Source organism: Bidens hawaiensis, unplaced genomic scaffold (genome assembly GCF_021521415.1).
Source record: "Bidens hawaiensis isolate Kalapana, Puna unplaced genomic scaffold, B.hawaiensis_p1.1 tig00007738_1, whole genome shotgun sequence".
Taxonomy (NCBI): domain Eukaryota; kingdom Viridiplantae; phylum Streptophyta; class Magnoliopsida; order Asterales; family Asteraceae; genus Bidens; species Bidens hawaiensis.
The window spans coordinates 434,639-439,861 of NW_027491537.1; the positions used below are offsets into that span (position 1 = coordinate 434,639).

At 36.1% G+C, this 5,223-nt stretch overlaps 1 pseudogene; it reads left to right on the top strand.

The window, feature by feature from the left end:
- Window positions 1-2,437: 2,437 nt before the first annotated feature.
- LOC143635895 (uncharacterized) lies at window positions 2,438-4,261 on the top strand (annotated as a pseudogene).
- Window positions 4,262-5,223: the final 962 nt, after the last annotated feature.

Genomic DNA, 5,223 nt, shown 5'->3' on the forward strand with positions numbered 1-5,223 from the left:
ATATTTCCTGAAGGTGTGAAGAATCTCTTGTGGGAGAGCCATTGTTATCGCAGCATGAGCTTTGCTTTCAGCCTCATACATCTTCTTTTCTTCCTCTTCCATCTTATTGTACTTCTTAATTTGTTCACGACCCTCAAACAAGGCCGTTGGTGGAATGTATCCATCTTGAATGCACGCCCATATCTTAGCATCTTGATATTTAACATATTGCTCAAACCGATCCTTCCAAGCCACGAAATCGGTACCCTTCAGCATTTTCGGAGCCTTAGTAGCTGAACCTGCTTCCACCTCCATTTTCACCAGTTCCGTAATATTTATAGAAGTCATCTTTGAAAGAAATACAAACGAGCACTCAAAGAAACCAAAAATAATTTTTTTTTTATTATTCTGAACAGTACTGTAGGCAAAGTTATTCTTAACTTCGCTTAAGAGTAACTTCGCTTGAAAACACAACTTCGCTTTCTTCTCAACTTCGCCTGATGTTAACTTCGCTTGATGACAACTTCGCTTAAGATAAGCGAACTTGTGAGGTAGGCGAAGTTATTGAAAACTTCGCTTAATCTTATATCTTTGCCTAAACCCTACAAACAGTGGCGGCAACTTCGCCTGATGAACACAACGTTTTTGCAGGTTTGATTTTGACGTTTTGCGAGGTATTCGAAGGTGTAATGGGTTAATTTTGATGGAGGGAGGTGAGTAGGACACAAAAACTCGGTATATTAACGTAAACTCGTCCCGCGGATAGTCGAACGGAACGATTTCTACACCCGTGTGATAATCCCGAACCACACAATCACGAGCAAAAGCTCTGATACCAATTGTAGGTTCCCAGCCGGATCTACACGGAATATCTCGTTCTACGTAGGTGCGGAATCCCTACGTAAGACGATACGAGCGTAGAAGACGATACACGTTAAACACAATCAAACACACGTTACAATACACAAACGACACGTTGTATTGCAACTAATAACACGTGATATCTCAATCACCGATTACACATACTGAATCGTTTTTTTTTTTCAAAATAAGCCGTAAATCTAATATATAAAGTTATCGACAACTTCGCCTAATAGACTAGGCGAAGTTGTTGATAACTTCGCTTGTCCACAAGTTCGCTTATAACAGGCGAACTTGTGAGACAACTTCGCTTAAACACCAATACAAAACAAACTAACATTATTACAGACACTCGATACTGAACTACTGACATCATGTACCAACAGTATCTGGTTACGGCGCAAAAAATAAAGCAAACCATAAATTCATCCCAAAACAACAATTTAACATATTTAAAATATAAAAAAATGCGACGAAAAAAAAAACACGCGCGTTGAAGTTGTGAAAACCCGCGCATTGCGTTGCGAACTAACATGAATTCCCTCGAAATCGACGTTGTCGGCACTAAACGTACACAGAAAACCATTTGTTGTGATGGTGAACAGACACGTGTTCTGTTGGTATCAGGTTACGACATTGAAATTAAAACAATAAGTTAATCCATCCACCCTCAAAATACAACAAATTAACACATTTGCATATAAAAGATCGTGACAAAAACCAAAAATATGCGCGCATTGTGGTCATGACCTGACGTGAATTCGTCCAGAATCGATGGACAAAACAACTCGCGAGGAAAAAACCCTTGGGTTGCGACCGCGAGCTGACACGAATCATTTATATAGAAAAGATCGTGGCGAAAACAAAAAATATACGCGCATTGTGGCCGTAACCTGACACGAATTCGTCTACAATCAATGGAAAAAAAAATCGTGGAGGAAAATATCTTAGGTTGCGACATCGAGCTGACACGAATTTTCCATAATCACTTGATGGTATCAACGGTAAAAGAACCCGTTTTTACGGCTGCAAACCGACGCAGATTTAAAAACGAAAAACAAATTAAAAACAAATAAAAAGGGCGACCAACCACGTGAGGCCACGTAGACCAATCACGTGATTACGTCGTCAAAGATCTCTTTTATTATATATAATAATAATAACTTGATATTTAATTTTCAGTATTTTCGGCCCCTCCTATTTAACCGTTTAAGTTCCGCCACCGACTCACTGTTATTTTTTTCTCACTTTCGTCGTGTGAACACTCACAAAACACGACAAAGAAAAAAAATGATTCTTCCTTAACGAATAAGATGAGTCAAAAATGAAGACAGACTAAAACCAACATTTCTAATTTTAGTAACGAGTTCAAAGGAATCCAGTAATAATATTTTGTCTTTTACTATATCATGTGTAGTAATATAAAATTATAATATTAAATGTTAAATGTAATAATATAACTTTTGGTGCAAGGTTTGGTGACTCACTAAAGAAACCTCAAACCTCAATTCTGTCTTTATCATCATCATCATCATCATCATCATCATTCCTTAATTCTGTCACGTTTTACAAATGCTCCACAACTGATTAGTCCAAAATGCATAGATTATTTAATAATAATAATAACATTAATAACAACAACATGTGTTCTTCACAACATCAGACTTTGCAGGTTTTTAACAGAGAATCTGGTCTCAATCTCCCTAAAACATTCACTCGAAAAATCTCTGCTTCTGAGGTTATTATTATTATTATTATTATTATTATTATTATTATTATTATTATGATCAATGTACAATGTAAAACTAATAATAGTTGTTGTTTCAGGGTCTTGTAAACAGAATGGGTGTTGCTGGTAAGCTAGTTGGGCATGAAGGTTGTGTGAATACAATCGAGTTTAACTATTGTGGTGATCGGGTGGTGTCGGGTTAATGTTGTGGAATGTAGCTCTAAGTCCTTGGTCCTTTCGTATGACTCGGGTCACATGGGTAATGTGTTTCAGGCCCGAATCATGCCGTTTACTGATGACCGTGTTATAGTAACATCCGCTGCTGATGGTCAGGTCAGTATAACTCTATAATATAGTAAACATATTGTATGAGAAAAATTAGCTTAAGTTTTAATGTTTTAATAATTTGGGTTTTTTTTAATGTTTGAATAGTTAATCTTTTAAGTATTTTGATTATGTTGGTCAAATAATCAGTTTCATAGGATATGATAAGATTACATTATTAACATTTTTAAACGCGTGTCACGTGTTTTATGGAATTAAAAGGTAAAAAAATGAGCAAAATATGTTACAAATTTACAACAATGAAAAATCATGTCATGCCAGTCTCATTACTAGCTATGGTATTTGATACAAGTGCGACATTATTAGACCGTTAGGTAACATGACACACGTTTAAAAATATAAATGTTCAAAAGCGCGTGTCAATTTGATTACATCCTTGTTTGATAAAATGGTAACAAGTGTAAAAAACATATTCTTGTGAATTTTATTTTTCAGGTGAGACTCGGTCAGGTAGCAGAGAACGGTCATGTGGAAACGAAGACATTAGGGAACCACGATGATCGTGTTCACAAGCTTGCTGTTGAGCCCGGTAGTCCCCACATATTTTACAGCTGCGGTGAGGATGGAATTGTTCAACATGTAAGTTAAATGATTTAATTAGTTTAACCATTATAAGTTAAAATGTTATTTATTTTATTTTTGTTGCAGTTCGATTTGCGCAGTAATTCATCGACAAAGCTGTTAAGTTGCACCACATTCAAAGGACACAAATACCACCACTCTCCTTCAAACATATTAAGACTAAACACCATAATAATCGACCCACGAAACCCAAACTTCTTTTCTCTAGGAGGTTCTGACGAATACGCACGCGTGTACGATATCAGAATCCTCCAACGTTACAAGTGTGGGCCCGTCGACACATTCTGCCCGAAACATCTAGTCAAAACGCATAACATCCACATAACCGGAATGTCATATTCCAACACAAGTGAGCTTCTTGTTTCCTACAACGGTGAAGGCGTTTATCTGTTTCAAAAAAATATGGGCTTGGGCCCGTGCCCGGTTGTGGTTTCAGAAGAGCATTTGGATAGTTTGGAAGAACCGCAGGTGTATTATGGGCATAGGAATTCGTTAACGGTTAAAGGGGTTAGTTTTTTTGGGCCTGGTAGTGAGTATGTTATGAGTGGGTCGGATTGTGGTCGTGTTTTTATATGGAGTAAAAGAAATGGTGTAAGTGTTCGTGTTTTGGAAGGCGATAGCGATAGCGATTTGCAGATAGTGAATCAAGTTGAAGCCCATCCTAATCATATCCCAGTTCTTGCTTCTGCGGGCTTAGATAAAAATATAACACTTTGGGCTCCTTTATCTGATGGCATTTCTCCCCTGCAGCCTCTCGGTTTATAAAAGGTAACGAAATGTGTTCGTTATTATTACAGAAAACAATATTATTATTATTGTCATAGTCTAAATCTTTGAATAAAACAGATGATGAAACCGAACAACTGAGCCAGAAGAATGTGAAGGAATTCGAGGGGAGTGTAGTGTCGCTTAATATATTATTACTTGTCATTTGTAAAGACTGCCACGAGTTAGTTTTACGCTGTTTTGGGAACCCGGATACGCATAGTTTATAGTTAAGTAAAGAATGCAGGTAGTATGCACTTTGTTTATGCTGCTATTTGGTTGTCTTTGAGAAGGATTTTGTTGCTTTACTTATTAGCATGACTTTTAATTATTTGATATGTTTTTTGGGTTTTACTTATTTTAACAGTTAAGTAAAGAATGCAGATATGACTTTTAATTATTTGATATCTCCACTAAACTTTGTATCGATACTGGTATGGTACCGACAATCAGTTATCTATAAAATCATAACCAAAACCGTAATACCACAACCAAAACATAATACAACTAAAAATGAAACAAATCAACCATTATATAAAATACATTCATGGTGGCCGTTACTAGTTATTGATTGAATGAAGAAGAGAAGATAATTAGGGTTTGATTGGTTTGATTAGAATTGTTAGTGCTTAATATTTTGATTATCTGTAGTTTTGAAAAGCGCTTGAGGATAATTAGTAGGTTTTAAATTTTAGAGTCAGGGCCGGCCCAAATGTGTTACAAACTAAGGCTAGAGTTTTAGGCCTCATAAATTTTAAGGCCTCAAATTAAAAAAAAGCTATATAAAATTCATATAAAAGTCTTAATTTGATTTTGAATGTGCACAATTTAATTGTGCTCTACTGTAAAAGTAACTCACATATAATCTAGACGGCCTTGGTTTGAAGTTTGAACCCCATTCCTTACAATATATTTGTTTTTTTTTTCCTTCTGTATTTTTTGGATCCTACTCTAGGTGGGAA